Source organism: Fringilla coelebs, assembly GCF_963513975.1.
Source record: "Fringilla coelebs genome assembly, chromosome: 18".
Classification (NCBI taxonomy): domain Eukaryota; kingdom Metazoa; phylum Chordata; class Aves; order Passeriformes; family Fringillidae; genus Fringilla; species Fringilla coelebs.
Genome location: NC_140044.1, coordinates 13,629,660 through 13,655,195, shown reverse-complemented (window position 1 = coordinate 13,655,195; position 25,536 = coordinate 13,629,660). Strand labels below are relative to the sequence as shown.

General features: G+C 40.7%; 1 protein-coding gene across 4 annotated transcripts in view; it reads left to right on the top strand.

Moving 5' to 3' along the window:
- The first annotated feature begins 3,741 nt into the window (after nt 1-3,741).
- The window catches only part of ITCH (itchy E3 ubiquitin protein ligase), a 58,367-nt gene continuing 36,572 nt past the window's right edge, over nt 3,742-25,536 (top strand). For all 4 annotated transcript variants that reach the window (XM_084218072.1, XM_084218073.1, XM_084218071.1 and 1 more), the window contains exon 1: nt 3,742-3,806. The gene's annotated coding sequence lies outside the window, so the exon portion shown is untranslated. The remainder of the gene's footprint in view (nt 3,807-25,536) is intronic.

The window sequence follows — 25,536 nt, the reverse complement described above, 5'->3', positions numbered from 1 at the left end:
CAGAATCCCAATATTTTAATGATCTTGCATTATTTTGATTACCACATGAAAGGTTCAAACATGGGAATCATTTACACCACTCTGCCACGCAGACCGTTATCCTCAATGGCTTCCCAGCCAGCTCGCAGCACCAACAGCACTCACTGAGTGTGGCAGTTCTGTTACAACAGGATAGGTTTCCATTAGGGATGTGAATATTGTTACTTACAATAGCTCAACCAAGAATAAATGCTACACATATTTTGCCACAAGCACAAATCACACTGACTAGTCTGGATTGGACTGAGAAATAAAAGAAAAATATTATGAAAATTATTAAAAATTATTTCTCAGAAATTATCTCCTAGAAGCACAGCTTCACCATATGAAATCCAGCAAATGTGAAAAGCTACTAAGCATTCAGTTTTCCTGAAAAGCCTTTGCACAAGATCATCCTGCACTGTTGTGGGAAGGTTTCCTATCTCTTCGGGTTTGTGCTTGTCAAAAGAAAGCTATGACAGGGAATAACAAGAAAATTCCATCCTGCTTGAGTATTTTGTAGTTAGAAAAAACATAGGGAGGGGAAAAAAAGACAATAATCAAGCATTCTACTCCTCTCCCCAAAGGTAAAATCTTGGACACATAGTTCTTCTGCCATTCAATTATATTCATCTTCACTCACCACGTATTCTGTGTTAATTATTTATTTGTTCTTCCAGTTCACTGACAGGCCATGATTTTTACCAGGGCAAATGATATCTGAAAGAGTGTGAATGTGAGGATTGCTCTGCGTTCCTCTTGTCCTGGCAAGCACAAACTGATCAGTAGTCTGCACCTGGAATCCATTCTTTTTCTCATGAATTTTACAGAGCAGATGGAACTAATGGAACTTGACTGGAGGCATCAGAAGCTGGAAAACAAAGAGATTAGGGCTGCTGAGGTTGGAAAAAAAGCACTTTGTCTGAAATGCCAGTTGGAAAAAGGAGGGGGAAGACTCTAACTCAGAGGACAACTGATGTAACGTTCTTAAAAAGAGACACTGAGTGTTATTCACATCTGCTTAAGCAACCTTTACCTACCAAAACCCAATACAACAAAAAGAGACTGCAAATGGCCACTCTGCCCTAGGGATGGGTATATGCACACCTGCTGGATTCCATAGGGGCTACAGGGATGTGTCCTTGGGGCAGCATTCAGCTTCCTCCTGCAAACACTCAACTCTGCTAAAGGTAAAATGAACCCAGGTGGCTGGGGAGAAGGGTACAGTGCAATGTTCCCACCGTTGGGAATCAAACCACAGGCAATCTGCAAAACCAAACAGTGTTATGGGGTAGGAGGGCAGGGGGTAGGACGGTCAGGATGGACGGAGACGAGAGATCTCTGAAGCCAGGGCTTGGAACTTGGGGTTTATTGCACAGGGCCTGGGAGCTGCCAGGCACAGCTCAGAGCAGGCCCCAGAGAGGAGCCCCAAAGAGAGAGAGAGAGTGAAGAATAAAAGCAAGAGGGAAAGAGAGCGAGGTTCCCATTACAATGCCATAAATCTTCTTCTGTGCTGAATATTCTAATTCTCACCAACCAGTCTAGTACAAGATACAAATCCTCCAGCATTTACATACAGCCTATAAGAATCATCACATCACCATACTGTGTTACATTTTAAACCCTAAAAACTCCTCTTTGGGCCCCCTCTGCCAAGCCAGTGGGGTCTGCTCTGACCCTTGGACCTGTCTGCAAGCAGAGGGTGTTGTTTCATCAAAAGGAGATTACCTTCAGCTGGCCATACCATTGTTTTCCAGTTGTTCTGGAAAACAGAACAACTAAGACTTGGTATCTCAAAGCTGCTTTCATTTCAATCTTGCTTATAGTTTTGATATTCTCAAAATCTTTTGCCAGGCAATCATATTTATAAGGCTTTCCTATTTCATCTTCCCCAACATTATATGCCAGCTGGAAGACAACAAACCCACTGCAAAGGAGGCCCAGCTGGGCAGATGTGGAACTCCAGCTGTAGTCAGCCAGAGCATCACTGGCCAGGACAGGAACTGGACGAGAGACCACTGTTTATGTAGGTGATGCATGAGACAGAAATCTCTGTTAAGCAAGGCTTGTAGAACTCATTTTTATCATTATTAATTTGAATAGAACTTAAACTATGGAACTTTAAATGTATGTGTACATGGTCAAATATCTCTAAAGGAACATAAAGACTTATCAGTGCATCGAAAATGTTTAGAGAAAATAAAAAACCCTCCAGACCTCATTTCAGCAGATCAATTTGCTTGTCCTTATACTGGGCTGTAACCTTGGCTCTAAACTTGCTTCCCATGAATTCCCACCTTTCTGACAAAGCCGCATGCTCCTGATTTTTCCATACTCAGCCTCTAGCTGAGCAGCACACATTGTGCTGGAATTAAAGTGATTTCTGTGCCTGAAGTGATGTGCACATGTACCTTGGTCACTTGGAACCACAGATGGCTGATTGGCATCAAAACGTGTGTGTTGTTCTGTCAGGGAAACAGCTGGAGCTGTTTACTTGCTTAGGCCTTATCAACAGAAACAGTCACTTAATTGTGGCTGTGAGATCTTATTGGAGTTTATGCATGGAAGACAAGGTGGATTTTCACATCCCTACCAGTTGTAAGAAAATGCTAAACTTTGCACTTGCAAAGTGTAAAATTTTTCTGAAGAATTATTGAGGATATTCTCTTACTCTCTGAATATTGGGTATTCTTTCCTCTGATTTCAGAGTGTAGACTCTCTCATTCCTCACAGTCAAAAGAGGAAGTGTACTGTAATTTCTATGCATTCACTTATGCAATAGTGTGTTCAGGTTAGAAAAAATACACTTAAAACATGAAAGATTTCACGTAAAGGTTAAATAATATCAGTGGCTTATCATTCTGCAACAGATACTTTGAAATCACAAAAGTTATTTTATTTTCAAAGGGCTTTATTTTGTGTCCCAAAGCCGACAGTGACAGCAGTGATGTCCCAGCTGCTTGACTGTTCCAGGCTCATGTCAGCCAGGATGTCCCTCTGTGCTCTCAGAGATTTCCCATTGCTGCTGTCACAGCAGTAATGTGAGGCAAGGGATGGCCCTGGGTTCCTCAAGGTGTTCTTGCACCAGCTGAGCCCTCAGGGCTGCTTTGACTATCCAAAATTTTTACTGTAGTGCTTGTATACACACACACACACACATATACTCTGTTTACAGAATCACAGATTCATGGAATGATTTGGGCTGGAAGGGACCTTAAAGATCTCATTCCACCCCCTGCCATGGGCAGGGACACCTTCCACCGTGCCAGGCTGCTCCAAGCCCTGTCCAACCTTGCCTCAGACACTTCCAGGGATCCAGGGGCACCCGCAGCTTCTCTGGGAATCCTGTGCCAGGGCCTTACATGGAAGAATTCTCAATATTCCATCTAACCCTGCCCTCTGGCAGTGGGAAGCCATTGCCCCTTGTCCTCTGTCCTCTCACTCCCTGTTCAAAGTCCCTCTCCAGCTCCCTCGGAGCCCCTTTAGGCACAGGAAGGCGCTCTAAGTTGTCCCTGGAGCGTTCTCTTCCCCGGATGAACACCCCCAGGCTGGCCCCCGATCCCCGCTCGTCACCGCGCCCTCACGGCCCCTCCCTGCCTCTCGACCCCGTGGCCCGCGCCGAGCATGCGCAGTGCCTGGCGCGGGGTACGATGGGAGCTGTAGTCCTTGTCGTGCAGCCGGCGGACTCGGCGCCTGCGCACGCCGCGCCCGACTTTGCTAAGTCGCTGCCGGAGGCCGGGCGGGCCGCGCTGCCATCTTGGACCTGAGGGACGGGGGAGCCGCGGCCGGTGAGCGGAGCGGGGCCGGGGGGTGGAGAGGGGGTACGGGGGTAGCGCTGGGGACGGGATTCTGCGGGCGGAGGGGAGACACGGGGGGCGCGGGAACCCCGCGGTCGGGCCCGGATCCGGAGGGGCTCGCTCAGGGCGGACCCGCCGCTCTGTACCCCCGGGCCCCGCGGGGCAGCTCCGGGAGCGGGGCAGCACCGCTCCCTCCCCGGGACGCGGGCAGCGGTCCCGGGACCTCGGCTCTATCTGGCCCCGTCGCCCCTCCGTGGCTGCCGGGGGCACCTGCCCGCACCCCGGTGCCTCCAGTTCCGAGTCCTTTCCTCAGCCGTCCCCGGCAGTGTTGCGTCCCTGCCCGGCCGGACCCCGCCAGCCTCTCCCTGTTCCTGGTCGCCAGGATCTGCCCCTAAACCTTCGCCCTCTCGGAGGCTCGCTCCCTTCCGGACTGTGCTTTCCGCAGCCCTTCCAGCACAGCCTCCTCTCCCCGTGTGTGTCCCCCCTGTCCCGGGGCTTCTTCCAGGTGTACGGGCGTTCGGTGTGTTTATCTCGGCCGGGTACAGCCGGACATTGAAGGAATGGATCCTAGCGATAAAGCGTGACTACAGCCAGAGGTTTATCCCGAACTGTGTTCCCTCTTGTAAACACGGCAGAATGGCAACGTTGGTGCCACCGCTCTATTTTGGAAACACGGACAAGTTCTGGCTGTTAACTCTTCCGCTCCCACACCGGTTTTCTTTGACCTTGTGTGCCAATGCTGTCGAGATAAAAGCAGACAAAGGTGTTTGAGGATGGCTTTCTCTAATTTCCTCTTAATATTCGAGAATTCAGCTTGTTTTAATTACTGTAATTTGTGATGTTAAATTGTCAGAAGACCTTCTGATCTGTGTGTGATGCAGAGAAAGGGGCAGGTGTAGCCTTTGGGATACCTGTGTTGTGGCAGCCTTTACCCTTGATGCTTCAGGAAATATCCCCAGCAAAACTTACCTTTGTAGCTTAGCTAGGCTTGAAGAAGTCAGAAACCAGCGTATTTTAGACTGTCTTTTCCCAGTATATTGCTGCTTATTGTCATTAGTTTCTCATTGTTTAGCTTGGTCTCTGCTACCCTGCCTGTCAACCTTTTCGAAGAAGAGGGGAGAGAAGTCTGGACTGGTATTTGAAAGAAGGCATTCTCTGCTGAGGGAGTGACAGTAGATCCAGCAGTTGCTTGTATTTACCTGAGAAAAGGCACAGGTGTTTAAGAATGAAACATGAATCACAGGCCATCTTTGGTTCTGAGATTTTAATGCTTAAAAATGTAGTGTTTGAAAAAAAAGTGAATTCTTTTCTGCTTTCTTGAAGTGAAAGTCCATAGCAGTTGTAATTTAATTACAATTACCTTGCTATTCACTACAGCTCTTTAAATGTCGACTATGTCTAGTGTGCTTTCTTAGTTGTGATTTAGCTGACGTTTAATCACTGCACTGAATGCATTCACCTCCAAATGATCTTTGGAATAATATGTAGCATTCAGACCCAAAGTAAGTTTTCTTGTCTGTAAAATAACAACAGTAAATGTGAGAGATAATTTTGGAGTGGAAAATAACTGAGACTTCTGAGTGCTAACTTTGAAAGCTTCTTACAGATTAAAGTTATTTTGGGGCTTAAGAGAGATTGAGAGAAGATTATTTATATGAATTTATTAGTTAAGCAGCATCACCTCTTTTTCTTCCCTCAATTTTCTCTCCCTTCTTGAAGTTCTGTTTCTTCTGTTGTGAAACAGACATGAAACATGAGTTATCTTATTTCTTTGTTTTTAAGTTTCAAAATGGTTTGGGGAAACCTACAGCATAAGGTAATAGGAAGAAAGGCAGTAAAGTAGCATGGTGTTTGTCTTGAGGAGATTAAATTTATAATGTTTTTTTAAGAGGGTTTGTCATAGACTGCTTGAAAAATGCTTCATGAGAGATTTACAAAGTAACTTTATTCCATTTTACGACATGTGAAAGAGATGTTTGTCAGCAGCATTATCAGTATCAGTCAATGATAGCATCTAAATAAGCATCTTTTGTGAGTTTAAGCTGTTTAAACAAAGTGATAGATATATTCAGCCATAGTGAAGTACTTTTCAAGCAATGAAATCAATTTGATTTCTTCTTAAAAGCAAGGAAAAGAGTCTGCACTGTGAGAGTAGAAGGAAAACCCCTTGCATGTGGTAACAATGACACTTCTGGGAGTTTATTTTTAAGCTTTTCTTTTTGGCTGTCCAGTTATTTTCATGTAATGTTCTTGTTTTTGTCATTCTGCTGTACTTACATGTAATTGCAGGAACTTCTTTGTCCCCTCACAGCTGAGGAAAGTGAAGGTGTGTGCATAACCCAGAGGACTGTTGGGCACAGTTCCTTACTGTAACTGTACTTTGCCCAGCTGCAGAAACATTTTGAAGTGAGTGCTTGCCTCAGAAGAGGAACTAGACAAGCCATGATTATAGTCTAGCTTGGGAGTATTCTAGATATTTAGTTTTACTGTCTCATAACTTGAGTATTTTTAAAGACTGTAGGCAGTCCTTCTTGGGCTTGGTTGGACTGTTACCTGAGCTAATTCTGTGTGCACAATTTGGTGAGAGAAAGGTTCTTCATTCTTCTCTCAGAAGACTAAAGCAGTAGAGACTTGGTCAATTTCTCTGCATGACTGACACTCAGGTTTTACTGTAGTGCAGAGTTGCTGGAGCTGAAGGATTGATATTTTTCTTCATAAGAATTGCAAATTACACTTAGTAGAAATGAAAGTATTGCAACAAACTGGGAAAGAGTGTTTTGTAGAAGCCAAGGCCCTGTTTCATATGACCAGCTCTCAAGTTATGCCTGGAATTTCTGCTTTTACTATACCAAAGCACCGCAGGTTTTTTTCTCTCCTCTGAGAAAACACAATACCACATCTTGTTGCTCTGGTTATTCAAATAGTTTTTCAAACTTGGTAGTATGTTGCCTTTTTTTTTTTTTTTTTAAGTTTGTTTTTTCTTTTAAGTTTTATTTTAGTCCTCCTGTTGAGGAACCAATAATTCCTGCTTTCCATGCACCTGCCCAAGCTATTCTCAACTGTGCTGCTGGGAGAGATCGATTGTTTCGGTCAGGCACAGAACTCCTGTCATGTTTGCATTTACACCATTGGTTCTCAAGCTGGAGCTCAGACTCAAATGGTGCTGTTGCTCAGCAAGAAAAGGCCTGTGTTCTTCAGGTGGATTGTTCCAATCTGATTGTGTGAAACCTTGTTTCTAATCAAGACCTGAAAGTTAGGTGACTTACCTTTCTTTTCCTGAAATGTGCAGGTCTCAGGTTCTGGATTTGTTAGCCCATGATATGGAAGCTGGAGCTTTCAAGAGGAGTGTTGCCATCAGCCTGTATAAAATCTTCATGTTCTTAGTTTTCTGTTCTTTACAGGTCTATTTTTCTTTCAGTGGTAGCCTTTAGACATATTTTTTCTTTCTAAGTATTAACCTAGTAATCTTTTTAAAGTTTATTACTAAGGAAAAGAAAAGTGAAAGATTAAGGTGATCTTGAAACAGAAAAAGACATGGTAAGACAGGTCTGCAGTCTGCTTCTGATTTATCCATTAATTCATAAAATAAATAGCCATTTGCAGTGAAATATGCATTACGAATATAAAATTTGTGACTGGAAGCATGTTAATTTTCAGAAAAATAAAATAGGCTCTTTGATCCCTTCAGTTTCATGTGATTGGGATGGAACTTTTGCCCAGGCAAGTCATTCATAACTTACTACCCTTTTTAGCTTTGCCTCATTCAGTGGAAAAAGTGAAGGAAAGCGCAATGCTGAGCAAGCTGAAGAGATGGACTGAGACACAGAAGAGTGGCTTGTGTTAATTTTTAACATGCTTTTGGTCAGTATCCGTGCTTAGTGCCTTCCCAGTCCCCAGTGCTAGCTAACTTTTAATTATGTATTAATAATCACTAGTCTTGCTTAACAATTAGAATGCTCAGATATCCAGATTTTTATTTTATTTACTGCTGGCTTCATAAACACTTGAATATATTAAGACTTGTTGCTCTGAATATTCCTCTTCTACTTTTCTGACACCCTGAGGTTTTTGCTCTGTCAATGTTGCTCTTTTCATCTATTTATAAAGCAGATAGATGGAGCAAGTTTGTTCTGTATAAGGATTCGTCACCTTTAATCTTTTTTCTTTTACTTTGGCTTATCAGAGCCTGAATTAAGTGATCTGTGGATCACTCTTAATTTCTCTTAATAAGGCTTGTATCTGCAATTGTATGTGCCTTGCATATGTACATGTGTATTTCCTACTGCTGTAAGCATATAATTTCAGAGACTAGATAAGAAATGTGTTGACCAATATATAAAAATGTTCATAAAATGGTAATGTATTTGGCCTAATCTTTAACCAGGCTTGCTAACTTCTGTGAAAGTGGTGAGCTGCATATTTTCACCAGATTTTACCTCAACACCCTTTCCTGTCTATTCAGATTAAGACTTCCTGGGCGATCCTGCATGTGAAGGGCACTTTATAAAAAAAATGAGAGAAAAGAGAATTTGTGAGCTTAGAAGATAAATACTGAGACTTGTGACACTGACTTGCTTTTTGTATCAGGATCACAACATGGTTTGGGTTGGAAGGAACATTAAAGACACCAGTTCAAAGATCACAAAGCTGCTTTGGTTCTTGAATGTCTGTGATTGACCCAGTGCATGTGATGTCTTCAATGATGAAGCCTTGAGAACAGTTTCTTATTCCAGCTGTTTGAAGGGGTAATAACGTGTATAATGATAATGGGAAAGAGGAGGGAAATGCTGAGGAAGATGCTTTGATCGCCTCACTCTACCTGAAAAAAGTTTCCATAGCTACCCAAACTAAAGAGCTCTCACCTGTGTTTTCAGGCAGATACTCACCACGTGTAACATTTCTAATTCCATTTGAGTGCTCATCACCTAAAGACACAGAAGAAAACTTAGGCTCCACAGGCAGTAATCCTGCATGTAATTGGCACGTTCCACTTTGTGCATGTTAAATTGAGTTTACCAGTAAGATTTTAGAATATCTGTTTTTTTCCTTATAACAATGAGGCATTTGGTGAATATTAAAAAGACCAATTTCCAGGGCAACACTGCATTTATTAAACATTTGCCTGAACCAAATTGAGTTGAGGTCAGTGAAAAAGCTGTCGTGAGGCAGCAGTGTTCTCATTGTTCTCCTGTGCACCCATTGAATCAGGGTGTTTAACTCCTGTTCTGAAATCTGGTTTGGTCAGGTGGATTTGCTCTATGTGGAGACCTGTTGACATTGCTGGTGGTTTATTTGATATTCTCCAAGGTTTAAAGATTTTAAATATAGCCCTGTGAGGTGTGGCATGGCATATCCTATCATGACTTTTTTCTGCTTTCCCTTCTTTTCCACTCATCATGAGGGTCTCTGAACTGCAAGATTTAAGGCACTATTGAGAGTTTGAGTTATTAAAGAAAAAAATAACATTTAAGCAACGTCTTGCTTTCACATCTGTGATACTGTCCTGAGGGGTATTGCAATGTGAACAAAATAATACTGTCCTGAGGGGGATATTAGAGGTGAAAATATTTTCAGACTAATGCCTGTTTCGAGGCTGGAAGCTGCCCAGTGCACTCTGTGTTTGAGTGGGGAAGACACCAACAAAGTGAAGTTCATAGTTACGGGTGGCTGATGTGGGAGGTGACAGAGGAGGGGACTTAATAGACAGTAATAATAGGGATGAGATTTAATCTAAGAGAGACTGTGTCACAGCTGGGATTTCTTTGCTTTTTGGAATTTCACTTCCTGTTTTAAAAATAGTAAACTCTATTCTTCATATTCTGTGTTTCTGCCTTCATGACTTCTAATCTCACGCACAATAATGCAAACTACATAAAGTGTCTGAACAAAATTTGAAAAAAACTGTCAGAACTTCTCACATGGTTCAGACTCAAGGTTTGTATCTGTAAGGATGTTTTGCTGATTGAGGTGGTCATTGCCCAGCATTATAACCCTATGAGCTTGTTCTTTTGCTCCAGTGTGTGGGTTTCATTTTGGTGTTCCACGTGATGTATGGCCAGGGAAGTCATGAAGGGGTGGATATATGGTATAGTGTGTTCACAATAAATTACTCTCCTTGCATAGAATAATGTGCCAGGGCATGCAAAGTATGACTATTTTGTTTTTAAAAGATACACAGTTTCACAGTTATCAGCGGCCCTAGGGTTTTTTCCTGAAGATTTCCTGGATTAAACAGGTCCTTGAATGTCAGTTTATGACTAGAATTGACAGGAAGGTGGGGAAGGACTGTGAGACAGGGGAGTGTCAAGGGGAAGGGTGCTCACTCCTTGGGCAGTATCCAGCTGCAGGATGATAATTCCCCATCTGCACTGCTCAATAGCTGCCCTGCTGACATGTGTGGGTGGTGCAGTTACCTCTGGTTCACTTGCAAGTTTTAGTTTAGAGCCAGTCCTGTGCTTCTTCACCAACCTGTGGGCTTCCAGTTGTACCCCAGCAGTAAGGCAAGTCCCTTGAAATTGAAGGATACAGTCAATGTTTGTTGTTAGAAGATGATCTTGTTCTTTCGTTTTTTATTTAATGTGCAATTGTCAGTTTTTCACACAGAAGATCTAGGATGTAAAGACTGAAACTTTTGTTTAAGAAGTTTACTTACTACTTTAGTTGGAAAAATTAATATTTCTGACATCTGCTTTATCTTTTTATAAACGTCAAAGGAGTCTTAGGGCTTCCTCAGAAAATCCAAGTTTAATGGAAGTGTTGAGAATACTGGAATAGTGGTACAATTCCAGGCCACCTTTCTCCTACAGTTTCTATTTTATTTTACTGAGAGGCACGAGCTGGAATTTAGCAAGCAGTCAGGTTTTGCGGGGTTGGGATGGCTTTGTTGTCCACCCATGGCTGTACTTTGATGTTGCCATCTGGTCACTTGTAAAAAATTCCTGGGAAGCAGGTAATGGACTTCTGCTGAAATCAGAAAACATGAAGACGACTCCTCTGGAGCTAAAGGTTTTGCTTGCGGCATTTTGGAGTTTTGGAAAAGACAGTGACCTTCAGATAGTAGCAGACTTTTCAGATACCTCAGGGCTGACTTAAATAATCTTAATACTTTCTCCCTTTCCTGAAATTGTAATTTCCATTGCATCTTTTGGATTTACTTTAGTAATAAATAATTTAGCTTGGAAAAATGCAACATTTATTTTCATCTGGCACTAAATTTTGCACACAGCAATATTACTTCATTTTGTTCCAAGTACTGCCTTTCCACTTCTAGTTTCTTTGATTCTACTGTTTAAGAATACTCAGAGAAGCAGCTTATTTTTCTCAGGGGGCAGTGCATGTGTAGTCATACCTTACCTGTCAGAATTTCAGCGCATTGTCTTCAGCAGTTCTTGTTCCCACAGCTGAGTCAATCAACAGGAACTGCCTTACACCATCCACTTTGCTGAAGCAGTTACAAGCAGCAAGTGACAAAGAGCTTTCTTTTTCAAGAGATTTGAAGTCATCAGCACATTTCAGATATGTGGTTGTTGCTGGTAGTAGGGAATGATTCATCATTTCTTTGATGAGCCTTGCCAGGCTGAATTGCAGAGCTGTGCAGTCTGTTTCAATTTCGTTTATTGCTCAGGTACCTACAGTGACAATCTGTTTAGCAAGTTTTTATGGGCAATATCTCCTGAAAGCTCCACAGGCCTTTTTATGTGTGTTCTTGGGAGCAAAGGAGTGGAGGTGTGTCTTGGGCTCTCTTCATTGCTATACCCACAGAGGGAGGTAATTTTCTGCTCATTAAACCTTCTCCGGTGCTGTTGGACACTTAAAACAAGGTGCATTGTGTACTGGACAGTCCTGCACAGAACATCATGAAAAATCCTGTTAAGGTTTATGTAGACACCAGCATTGCACTTTTGGAAATTGCATCTGCTCTATTTGAGGCTTCCAGATGAGATGATCGGGATTGACATTTTGCTGGTAGATATCAGTCTTTCCAGAAGCTACTTTTAAAAACATTACAGCTGTACAATTTTACAGTCATATAAACATGTACAACAACTGTAATGGCTGCTGAAGTTGTCATTCTTAATAATGACTGCAGGTAATTGGGTAATTGAATGGTCAAGCTTTTGGATTTTTTTCATTCCCCAGAGTTAAAAGCTTTTTGCAGGTTTGTTTAGGTGTGTGTACAAACCATTGATAATGAAATGTAGCTCTGAGAAAGGAATGGGGAAATAATGTGAAGCAAGCACTGAGCTGTAAATAAGAGGTAAAACTAATGGCCAGAGATTATGAAATCCTCTCTAGGTGCTGCCCTCTGTTAATAACTGAATGTGTAACTGCTTCTGAAGGGACTTGTTCCCTTCAGAACAAGTTCCTTATTCCCTTGAGCTGCAAGGTAGATGGTGAAACAGAAGGTGGTGGCCTCATATTTTGTTTTACTGTGTTACTTTACAGCAGACAAAATGTTTCTTATTGACATTTTGATGTGCTTAGGCCTGAGCAGCAGGCCTCAGCCAGAGTTAACTTAAAAAATGAACCCTGGGCATTATGTGACTAACACCATCAGTATTATTTAGCTAAAAATAAGTGACACAGATGCTTATGCTAGCTCTCTATAACCTTGTGTAGTTATCTGCTGGAAATGTATCATTTTAAGACACTTTCCCAACTGACATGAATAGAGGTTTGTTTGTAGGGTATTTTAGGGTAAAACCCTCCCAGCCAAGGCCTTGGCTCTGGCCAAGCTCTGGCTCCTGCTGGTTGGGAAGTGTGCCATCAGATCCAGGAGTTTCTGTGCTAAAAATATCATCAGGTCACTTTGACTTGCTGATTTGGGCCTGTAAAAACTGGAACCCATTTTCAGGGAATTTGGAGACCTCACTTGTGGCTGGATGCACCACGTGGGATTTTCCCAGTTGCCAGGAAGAGTTCTCCAGGTCGTTCCTGCAAAATAGGGCTTCCCAGTGACTGAGCTCTGGATGATGCTGGAGTATTTAGACAATTGGTGATGTATCTTTCTCAGTCATTATCCTGTCTCTCATATAGCAATTATTAGATGCATTACCATGCTTCTTTTTGCTTGTTGCTAAAGCCAAGAGTGTAGTTTTATTGAATGTATTCTTTTACTTTTGTGTTGCCTTATTATTCATTGTCAAACAAGACCATTCTTTCCATTGGTGTCTGTCCTTTAGATTGCCCCCATCAATTCGCAGAGCACACTTCAAAAGTAATGTCTTTGAAGTACTTTTAAAAATAGCTGTAATACAAAAACCATGGATTTTTTTCCGATGACAAGTCACAAAAAAATGTGTCAAATTAGTTAAAGTTCAAGTGGTTCTCTTAACATATCCAGTGATACCAGTCTTTTATCTCTTCCCATAAGCATCAAATTAAGTTCTGCAGTTCCTGAAATTTGGTCATGAAGGTTGACTATTTCCACCATTTTAATTGGAAAGTAACTTAAAGCAGTAGTGTGAGCTGTGATGCTGTGTGGGTATGTCTGTACTAATGACATAGGGAAGATAAATGTAGGCACTGGGAAATGAGGGAAGGTCAGTGGATATGTGAAAATCGTCAGGCTAAAGTGGTAGAAGAGCACACTGATGGGAAAGGCAGCTATGTTATGCTATGCAGCTATATTATACCTCCAAAATCAAATTACCTGTGTAGACATTGTGGGGATTTTTGACAGCCTCATGTTTGTTTAGTTTCAGTGTCATAAGTGAAACTTCAGTACCAGTCTTTCCCACTGAGGTTTGGACTAATTTATATAGACACTTAGGAGAAGCTTTTAGAAACTGTTAGAGGATCCTTTAAGTGACTCTTCAGCCTAAATTTGTCACAGATGGGATATTTTTTAGGTAAAAGAGAGTAATTAGTTCGATTGAAAGTACCAGGACAGCGGCTTTAAAGACACGTGGGGGAGATAGGGAGCAACATACAGGTAACTGTCCAGATTTGCTTGGGTAAATAATAGCCATATAAGTTAATATGAAGGGAATACATGAAAGCATCAACAAATTATGGTATCTTTTTGAATTAACAGAGTATCACCCATGATATTTAATGACTTTCTCATCTCTGATGTTGTTTTCATAACGATGGGATAGCACAGGCTCCAAGGCAGTGATATGTGAATTTTTTGTGAGATTTCTTACTGGGGCAAAAGAAAATTAAAATAAACCAGGAAACCAGTGTGCATATGAAGTGTCCAGTAACAGCTTTATGTTGGGACAGTTGAACCAGTTGACTTTTGCTTATCTTTCAGTTTCATGTAACCTGACTGTCATTAATTGGAGCTGGCTAACGCTTGGGTCTGTGTAGTGCTGGACATGTAGGAAGTTCACTAAAGCTGTATTGCTCTGTTTGTTATAATACACAGCAGCAGTAAGGGAAATGAAAGTAGCTGTTAAAAGTGAGGAGAAATACCTGGTGTAGACTTGTGCATTGAATTTTAGTGTAGGATGTAGGAAAAGCTGTAGAAATGAAAGTCCTAATGTTCAAGATGAACATTACTGAACCTGAAGAAAGTTCAATGCTGATTTATGCAATCTGTGCCTTTCTATTCAAACTAGTAAAACTTAAGCTGTATTAATAACTGAGTACTGAAAGAGATTCTCAGTTTGGAAAAAAAAATAGCCTAAATGACCATGTTGATAGATAACCTCTTCAGAGGACGAATCTGCTACAGGACAGAGACTCAAAAAGAAAAACAGGACAGGTACAGCAGGAATTACTCAGGTTGTTTCAGGGAACTCGAAGAATCACAGAATACCTGAAGTTGGGGGAGACTCCTGGACATGGCCTGATGCAAATTCATCTTCTTAGAGCAAGGCTAGTTAGAGCGGTCAGTAATGTGTTCAGTCAGGTTTGGAATGGCTCTGAGAATGGTGATTTAACCTCTCTTGACAAGCTCTCTGCTCTTCAATCACCCCACAGAAAAATGAATTACTCCATCCCCTGTTTTTAAGCTAAATTTCCTGTATTTTAATTTGTGCCTGCTGGCCGTTGTCCCATCCCTGAGTACTGCTAGGGAGAGTCTGCCTTCAGCCTTTTAACCCTTCAAGTATTTATACACACTGATAAGATCCTCCTGATCATTCTCCTTTCCAGGTTTAACAATCCCAGCTTTCTCATCCTCTTCCCAATCACTTTATTGTCTCTATAGTCCTTTGCTGGTGTCACATCAGTCCATCTGTGTCACTATTGATTTGGGAGAGTGGGGAGCCTAATTCTAATTCTAGAATTAGAATGAAAGAGAATGATCACCTTTCTCCTGCTGCAAGTGATGCTTTTTCCTAATCCAGGATGCTGACAACCCTTTTATTTGTTGTTACTGTGAGGAAGCATTGCTAGTTGATGTACAAGAGCACCAGTGTCTTCTGCAGAGTTGTTTTCTGTCCAGAGGCCCCCCAGCCTTTACTGGTTCATGGGTTTATTCCTCCCCACGTACAGAACTTTGCACTTCCCCTTGTGGAATTTTTGTTCCATCAGCATTTTTGCTGAGGGTGAGCTGGGTCCAGATCATAAATGGGGAACTTAAACAGTGCTGGTCAAGTCTGTACCCTTGGGCTACAGCACCTATGCCTGGGTTCTAACTGGGCAGTGCACCTCTGATCCCAGCCCTGGGAACCTTGCTCTTCATCCAGGCTTGCAGTCAACCCCCAAGCCCTGCCTGGCCCCTACTTCATCCCCTTGTGTGAGGATGTTGTAGGACATGGTGTTATCCCAGCTACCAAGTCAGAAAGCTGTTGTGTCTGTCATATATTATTTCCTCTTTGTATAGCCATGACTAATGCAAGCACTTTCTTGTCCACATTATGTTTGGAAATGGCTCCTACAAGAATTTCCTCCCTGACCTCCCTGGAGCTGAGATGATCAGTCTATCTTGGATCATCCTTCTTGCTCTTTCAAAGAAAGGAGTGTCATTTGTTTTTTTCAGTACCAGCAATGTGGAGAGTCACTCACAGATTTGGACTTTTCACTTCAATGTGGCACAGAGTGGGCTTCACTGATTTTCTCTAATGCATAGAATGAACAGGAGAAAAAACTTCAATTCTTCACAGTCTTACTAGATGCTTAATACTTCTGGACATTTATACTCCTTGTGATGAAAAACCATTTGTGCTTACACAGATAGTGGTACTCAGTGACTGCTCCTCCTTCCATATGAAACAAGCAGTTCTGTAGTCTGGCTCATCACTTAGGCCTTAGGGAGACAATCTGTTACTCTGTTTGATGACACAAATATGTTTTGCTTTATGACAGACCTTTTTTTTTACCTACAGCATTGATCATTCATATTAAATAGACATATAGTCTAAATGTAATCTTAATCTATTTGAATAAACACTCTATTTTTTCTTAGACCAGAGTACAGCAGTTAAAACTTCATAGTAGTTTCGTAGAAGCAATTTTCTAGCCTTGGTTTTGCATAGAAGAAGGGAAAAAGCACATCTGTCCCACTGATGGAGATGAGAAACTTTGAGATTTCCTTTTTATGATTTTATAAAGGAAAATATTCTGAAAAAGAATCTCCTCTGAAACTGTCAGAATGGAATGAAAGGTGGCAGTTCAGAAACAAAGTGGCACAGCAAGGTCCCACATGAAAATTCTCTTGTCCATGTGCAGGGAATTAAAGAAGAACAGAAGTAATGCAAAAAGAGTGAACTTGAGTCAGTGAATGTGAGACCTGTGGAAGTTTTCCTCGTGGCCAGAATGCACAGCAGAAAGAACAGGAAAAGAAACAATCTTCATTAGTGGTTTAATTGTTTTAATTTGGACAAGGAGTGCACTTTGGAAATTAATCCACTGAATGTTCTCACAGACTGCACTTGATTTGACTTGTGAAATCAGCTTGGATCAAGGAAGCTGAGTTGCTTTTGGGTGAAACTAAACTGGAACCTGTGATCTTGCTCGTGTTGGACTGTGGGATTCCACTGGAGCTGTTCCAAACTAAAACTCCAAGAACATATCCCATGTGGGTTTCAGGTCTGCAGACCTTCCTGCCTGGTCCCATTCCTGTTGTACTGCACTGCTTGTGGGTGTGGGCACAGCAAATCCTCATGGGGGAGTTCCATCACTGGAAAAGGCTGTGCCATTGTGAAAGGGGCTGCAGCAAAAAAGAGACAGGTTGACTACAGTAATTCTGAAAGGTGTGGGCACAGAGTTTTCAGGAAAATCCCAGTACAGGAGGGGAAAATGGGTCTGTAAGAAAATAAGAATCTGTTTTGGCAAATAATTCCCACAGTGGAGCTTAGAAGCCATATGACAATGCAATTAGCTGGGATAAGCTGAAGTAGTCTTAGTATTAAATACAGGTTTTATTATTCTTTTTTTCTTTTTTTTTTTTAATTTTCTCTGAATGCGTAATATATGAACAAGTGTTGAAAATGAGGTAGCAGTGAAATTCTTCAAGAAGAAACAAACAAAAAACCCCCCACCTATATTGAGAGTAAGTGAAGCATTTATATGGATTGTTATTAATAAAAGGTGCAGGGAAATACACATCCTAAGGTGTTAAAGGAGTAGCTGAAAAACTGAGCAGGAGAATCCTTCCAAAGGAGTTAGCTTGGAAATCTCAATCTTTCAGTTGAAAACCATCTGAAATGGATGTACAAGCATACACTGAAAAAATTATTGCACTTCTAAGAATTAAGTCATGTAACAAAATAAATCTTGTCATGTTCAATGTTTGGGCTGTTTGGTTTAACTGTTAGATTTTTCCTGTGGTTTTAGAGAAGCTGTTTGATTTGTGGTATGAAGTTTTGACAGAAGTAAGCAATCTGACTGTGAGCAATCTCTTACGATGTTATTGTCAATATCAAGAGGAATAAAATTTCTAAGGAATGTATCTTTTTGTAATTTCATTTTTAATATGTTTTAATTTCCTTGGTAGGTTTCAGCAGCAGTGTGGCAGGGAGATGTGAAAGGCTGGCATGTTAAGGATGGAAGGCATTATGCACATTCATGCCCTAGTAAAATAGCATGTGTTTGTGTAAAGCCTCAGAGCCACTCACTTTGTTGTCATTGTACCTGCAAACATGAATATCTCTTAAGATGCCTTTATTATAACCTGTATTTTGCTCCTAGTTGAGTGCAGTGAACATTTCTACAAGTCAATTGAACAGTTTGGGTTAACACTGATGTTCCTTGTTTTGGGGGGTATTGGACAGGATTACCCCCAGAGGCCCTTTCCAGCCCAAATTATTGTTTGTTTCTATTAAAAAAAAATAAAAAGAAGAAATTGAAAGCAATTCCTAGGAATGTAGTCTTGTTTTAAGATATCCTAATATGCTCTTTTAGTAGCCCATTTTCATTTATGTTATTTTCAGATCCTTTTTAGATTGTGTTTTGCTTAAGTGCACAACATAGGGAATAGCAGAAATACATGGAAAGGGTCTGAGAGGTAAAGATATAAATGTAGCTTGGCACTTGTTAAGACTGTTTTCAGAAATCTCCAAGAGTTAAACCAAGCATGCTTTTCTCATCCTCAGTGAAAATTTTCACAAGATTAGGTACTCTGACTTCAAAGTCAGTGCCTATTCTGTGTACTTTGTCTCCTTGTCCTTAATTTCCTCAGTGCTTCATAACAGGCAGAATTGTGGGGCTTTTTCTGGTGTCTTTTCATCTTTTCAGGTTTTGTTCATGTGTTATATATTTCATGGTTTTAATCCATGAATGCCTTTGTTTTAAATATATGTGTTAATTTGTGCTTTTCCATACTGCTTCTACTAACTTCTTGGATTGCAGGAAAACTGTTGAAATACCTCTTCCAGGCAGTCATCAGTTAATAGGTTGTAAGAAAATTGCCTGAAGAAGGAGAAATAATGTAAAATTTTGACTTAATATTTTTCTTCTGAGTGATCACTTTAAGATTATTTCATTGCCCTAATCAAAAATTAATTGAATAACATGAATAAGTAGCTTATAGCTTGTGGATTTGTGTGACTGTCTCTTCTCACTACTGTGTCATGCAGCTGAAGCAGTGATAAGCAGAGGCCTCCAGATAAATTCTTTCCTTCCCCTTCCCATAGCAACAGTCAGGAAGGGACTTCGGGTAAAGTTCTTCAGAAGATTCCTTTGCCTGCTGTCATGGTAAGGTCTAAAATAACCTGTTGTGAGTAGTACCTTGAATATTTGACTGAGATGCTCAAGATTGGGAGTTTTGCTTTGTAGGAGCCCCTCTGCCTCTGAGCCAGCTGAGGCTAAATATGCCTGTAGGGCTAAATAAGCTTTGACAGGGCAGATGGAACAAAACATTATTGTTTTGGGTAGCTGTTTTGTTAACTACCTCGTGGTACTTCTCTTCAGTGCTTCTTCGGGCTCAAAGTTGTCCTTTCTGATAAAATATGAGTTGGGAAACCTGATCTCTGAATTACAAAACAGATACATGTATTTTTACAGCCAGGGTGGGATGTTGCTTTTGAGCCATAACTGAGGCTGTGTGCTGTAGGGTATTGTGTTTATCGAGCAGCTGCAGTTTACAGAAAGCACTAAATGTTCTCAGATACCTGGTCAGGTTAATGTCAGAGCAGTTTAACAGTAACTGCTTGGAAGTGTCTGGCCACACTGTGTGCATTTCCCTGGAGAAAATTCTCTTCCAAGGTTACCACTGAAAAAATACTGTTTATACTTTCTAGGTACTTTCTTTATAGAAACCTCAAAATGTAACTGTTGTGTTTTTTTTAAAGTGAAATACGAAATGTTTTATTGCCTTTTAGGGAAATACATGCTGTTGATTACATTGCTTCAGTCTGTCTAATTTCTGAGGAAGGATATCCCTAAAGATACAGCACAGAATATTTCTTTAACTTCTGTTTCCTCAAAAGTCCATGTAGGACATGGTTTACAGGGCAAGGAAGTGGAAGAATTAAGAGGGGAAGCTGTAATTTATTTCTACAAGATATAAGAGTTCTCATTGCTAGACCTTGATGCCTTTTTTTGTTAGAGATCTAGAATTACAATCTAACAGTACCAGTAACAGGAATATTTAAGGTCAGAGGGATTTTGGAGATGCTAAAAGGGTATTTGCCTATGGAAGGAGAGTATTTCTCATTCTGAGAAGTTGATTCACTGTATAGTCAAATCATTCCCAATTCTAGGACTTTTCACTTTTTAAGGGCATAAACTCTCTGCTCAAAATACTGTCACCTGGTGGGTTTCAGATTGTGGGTTTAGTTTGAGTTTTGCAAGCTGGACTTCATTTAAACCATTCTGTAAGAAATGTGATGGTCGCAGCAGAGCAGTGGAGTGGGTTAGCCATGGCTGGCTGCCAGGTGTTCACTCTGCCTCCTCAACCAAATACAATTAGGTGTGTTTGATAAGTAAGACTGTTGTGTGCTCACACCTCTAGGAGTGTCCATTGAGAAAAGGCAGCCAGCAGTGAATTAAATCTCTTGACCTTCCAGAAAAGGGGACCTAGGAAAGAGTTTTGCCCATCATGAACTAGATAAAAGAGCACAGACCCCTATGAATTAGCTTTTACTTTGTATGTTGCCAGCCCATGATAACACCTGGGAATTCTCATCTATAAAGGAACAGGCTTGAATATCTGGTTTCTTGAATGAAAAGCAATTTGTCTTGTTGTGCAGGTAGCAAGGTAACTACTTACCTTTCCACTCCACAGATTGTGACTTTGTTCTGGTCGTGAACTCCCACTGGGAAATTTTCCTGAAACCTCATCACAGAAGCATTAGAATGAAACAGTTCTGAGTCAGTGCAGTATTGTGTTGTAACAATGTGATTACCAAAGATTTTTTGCAAAGAATTTTAAAGGCCCAAATTAATTTCTAAAAGCAGTGGTTTGGAAAACACAGGAGTTAATCCAGTTAATGTCCAGTTAATATGGGTAAATCCAGTAATTCAAAAATCTTTTTCAGTTTGTGGTAGTGATTTACAACTATTCCAGTTTCACTGCCTTCTTCTCTGTCATCTTAATACTAGTTTAATTTTGTGTACTGGGGGTTACCATGCATGCCAAGTTCCACAGATGTTTTCCAATGGCAGCATTTAAGAACCAGCCATTTTAAGTATTGCTGTATTTTGAAGATTACAGCAGTGAACCAGTTTTAGCTTAGTGGTTTGCATATATGAATTGTTGTCCTCTTTGAAATGGATTGTACCATGAGAAGGAAATGGCTGAAACAAAAATAGACCATCTCTTTGTTTTTACAAATGGTTTTAATTATCCTGTGCAGCTCTCTGCAGTGTCTGCTCTTGCCAGGCTTTTGGAAATGAAGCAAAAGGCATATGGTGGTCATGTACATTTTTCCTTTTTCCCTTCTTTGAGCATTTCTTAAAAGTTAGTAAAAGCTAACATCCTCCTAATTAGGAAGGAAATCCATTGGGAAGTTGTCTGAGTTGGTGGCAATGCCGGTTTTATCCCTTTTGTCCTGCCTGCCACAGTTTTAGTCTAAGAACAGCTTGTGGTTGGGGAATTTCTGATGTACTACTGAAAGTGTGAAAAACTGTCAAATTATGCTTGTCTTTCTTGGAATTTTTTATATTGCAGTTCTATTTCTTTACACATTGTCTTTTTCCCATTCTTTTATTCAGAATCAAATGCTACATGTGTGTAGAAAAAAAAGTCGTGTGAACTATTTCTGCTGAGGTGCAGGTTTTACAAGCAGGCTTCTTGTTGAAGAGAAATGCTAATGACTGCATTCTCTATAATTTTGCTGTAAGTCTCCAGTTTGGGAGGCATGAAGACAGTTTAGTTTGGACTGCAAGCAGTGTTGGAAGCATTTTTCTCCTCAGGCTGAAGTTGTTAGACCAGTTTTTCTAACCTGTGCCATTTGCACAAGGAACCCTACCTGGTGATCCCAGGTGTTCAGGGAAAAGTTAAAGTAAGTATCACTGAATGTCTGCCTACAATGTTTCCAGAGTTATTCTGCCTTTCATTGGGAAATGTCTTTGCTTTGGTAGGCAGGATCAATGTTTTTCAACATTTCCAACTTAAGAACTTCAGATTCAGAGGAGTTTCCCATGCTCAGTTCTCTCTTGAAGTGGTAGGTACTTAGGAACAAGGAATCTGCACTGAGGATTACTTTTTCGTAAATAATTGTTTTCTAGAAAAGGTGTTTAAGGTTGATAGTATGTAATTTCTTAGCATTTGCTGCTGTAAATTTAAGATCTGTTTGTGACAATCATTTTTTGATGCCGTTGTGTATATCAATATAGTGTCACACTCATCATTCGTGTTGTGTTGAGGTCACAGGGAGTTAGTTAAACAAAACTCATACTGAGTTTACAGAGTAAAGAGTCTCACTCTCTTTACCACAGTTAATGTGATATTTATCTTTAAAATCTCACACTGCTTATACCCTCTCATACATTTCATTAACTCGTGCTCTCCCTTGTGTACTCTCAGACACCAGAACATTTCTGTTGAGGTGGAATGGCCGGTGTCTCTTTCGTGCTTTGCGGAGGATGGAGCTAATGGTGTCTGTCACTGTTTATTGTGCTCCAGGTTCCTGTTGGTGATAACAAACTCCTTCACATACGGATATTTTATATCCTCTGGGAGTCAAGAGTTGTTTTTTGCTAGTCCTTTGCTCCAGAATCTGGCATACTTCAGCTTCCATAAATCTTCAGTGAAGGCTAATGCTGCTTGGTTTTTTCCTTATTTGGAATATCCATATCTTTAAAGCTACAGTCTGTTTTCCTGTTGGGCTGACAGGAAATGGAATGACATATGTGATGTGACATAATCCTGTTGGCACTCTCCTCTTTGAAGCACGGGCTGTTTTGCTGGTCAGGCATCTGTGCTGGAGTCTTATCAGAGTAAAGGCATCCTGACCTTGACACAAACACTCCTGTTTTATTCTTGCAAGAAGTGCCCTTTGTTATCAATCAAAGCCATTTTATCTTTTGTTTAGCTGATTTATGCATGTTTTCATCCCTACTTTGTTCATCTCAATTTAGCATCTTCATTATATTCTCTATAAGGTACATTTGTTCGTAGCAGTAAAAGATTCAATAGAAAAGTTCAGAATGGTGGCTCTAGAGAACAGATTCAGATAATCTCACTTGTAGAATTAGACCTGTTGATTTAGAGAAGGTGTAACTTCTGACTCTTCATATACCACTGTCCTTGAAAAGGGTGCAGAAATGATGATCTGTAAGGAGCTGTAACAAGAAAGTGATTCCTGTGTTGAGCCAGGAGTACAGTAGATCATATATATTGTATATATGGCTCAGATATGAAAAAAAAGATACAATTTTAAGACAGGAGTGTAGATGAAGCTTCTACTTCAGCATCAAGGATTTCTCATTAGTAAGTGTACTGTAGGGCCAGGAAAGAAGTTGGGCACCTCTTTTTCATTTGTTTTGTGGTTTATATATCTTGCTTGTCCCTCCTTGCAGCCTCTGAAGGTCATGTCACTTGGTTTGCTTCCCAAACCGATTACACTGTATTCCCCACAAACATATTTTTAGCCCGTGTATTGAATTGGCTCCAGTCTTATCTTTCAGTCAGGATCACTCTTGTTTCTCTCAGAGCAGCTGGATGGATGTTGGTTTGTACCTGGAAAACCTGAGCATGGAGGCTGCAGGGACCTGTGCCTGTGCTGGCTCTGATGGCAGGGGAGACAGGACCACACAGCTCAGTAATCCAGCCCACAGCCTGTTTTCAGACCCATCATGTATCTCACATTTGTACAAAAACCAATTTGGGCGTTTTAAATTCCAGCAGTTGTATTCTGGCACAGACTGCTTGGATCCTCCAGACTTCTTGGTGAATGTATGTAGTGTTGCTTGCAGAGTAATGGCCAAAGGGAGCCAGGCTGCATTCTGTGTTAAACCTCTCTGATCCATTCCTTATGTAAATATCCTGTGATGCAAACCTCATAATTGCTTCCCTTTCCAACGTGTACTCAACGCTCTTATAATCTGTGTCTATTCTTTTTTCCTTAGTTGATTACTCAGCAGTTTCTTCCTTTTCTGTCTTTTGACTTGTTTGGGAAACCTGACCACATCCTTAAAACTTATTTTAGGGGAAAAAAATGTGTAAACCACTAAAACCAGCTTTGTCAAACCACATTTTACTTTAAAGATGAAATCTTAAACAGTTCAAGTAACTGCAAATTTGCTAAGCAAGTAAGTTGCCAAACTCCCTGTCTCTGTCTGGGCTCACTGTGGAGTTACGGCTAACATTAAAGAGAAAAACCTTTTCCACAGTATGCATGCCTTCAGTTAAAGAGAGGCTTCAGTGTTTGGGGGGAAGGAGAGGAAGCATTTCTGTAATTTCTCACACACAGAAAAGTGCGTGTATTTATCATGTGCTGTTGATAAAAGGGACGTGTTACATTTTACATGCAGTTTTTTGAACAAAATTGTGTATATTTCATGCTTTTTTCCAAAAGTCTGTAGTCCTGTTACATAGTGAGGTTCTCAAAACCATTTTTTAAATTACTGGGTATGTTAATAGAATTTTTTTCATTATGCAGATTTTCTTTCTCCATTATTGAAATTGCAAATGTACTTTGAATAGGAACACCTGCAAAGAGCAGCTTAGCTTATTCTTAAAATTAATTACTAAACATAAGACTTAAAGCAGCCAACAATGTGCAATTATTTCAGTATTTTTTAAAAGAGCATGTGCCAACATATTTCCAAAGCTATGCGTGTGTGATACAGTCACAGGGTTTCATTCTCACCTCAGTCTCTCCTTTCAAATAAATACAAAACAAAATTACTTTCTTCAGTAAACTGGTTCCTTACCAGATAAATTCCAGTGCTGAATAAAGTCGCCCAAGTTAAATTGGTGTGACACTGAAGGTCTCTCAATCTGTTGATAGAATTTTTTTTCTGTCTATACTCCCTGATTTTGTGGTTTGAGGAGCTCCTGCCCAGCTCTTCCCTTCCTTTGGTTTAACCACGAAGCACTAAAAAAGGGTGGGGATAAAAGCAGCTTTCTTGTGATTTCTTAGAAAAATAACTGAGATCCTCCTTTGCTGTCTTCCTTTCTCCCAGTGAAGTATTTGGGTTGCACTCCCTCCTTCTTTTACCTCTCGCACTGTAAACTGTGGTGGAAATTTTTTGTCTTGGGTGAAAATACCCCAGCAGCACTGGGTCAGACCAGGGGGGAGCTGCTGGGAAAGCACTGCAGGTGGGATTCAGAGAACAGGACCAAAAGGATGTGTGGTCTGAGTTTCCTGCTGTGAGGCAGGTTTATTTTAAGCAGTGTTTGTTCAAACCTGCCTGAAAACCAACAATGGTACATGCAATTATGAAGCTGAGTATAATTTATCTAATAACTTACATATTATTGTAGGATGTTATAGAACCAAACCTCTCTTGGAGCAGGTATGCACTGAGGAGGTTCAGACAACTATTTCAATGGCTTATTTTTAGTTGCAAGAAGATACTCTGTCTCTATTTTGTCTTTTTATATGCCAAACAATTTGTCTTGTTCTTTTCTGAGAAAATCATACTTACCTGATCATGCTCTGAACATCCATTACACTGCCCCAATCATTCTGTCACAGCTCTCAGACCTTACAGCTGATGTTCCTAAATTTCAGATTCTGACAGTTTGTTGGAAGTGAGTTGCAGCATCTGGGAGAAAAATGGCAATAGTAGTTTGCTATAATTTAAAACAAAACCAGAACAATGAAACACCAACTTAAAAAAAAAAAAAACCAACAAAAAAACACCTCCCCCCAAACCTCAAAACCCAGCCCAAACCACACAAAGTCCCTAAATATCCATGAAGATGTGTTTGATTTTC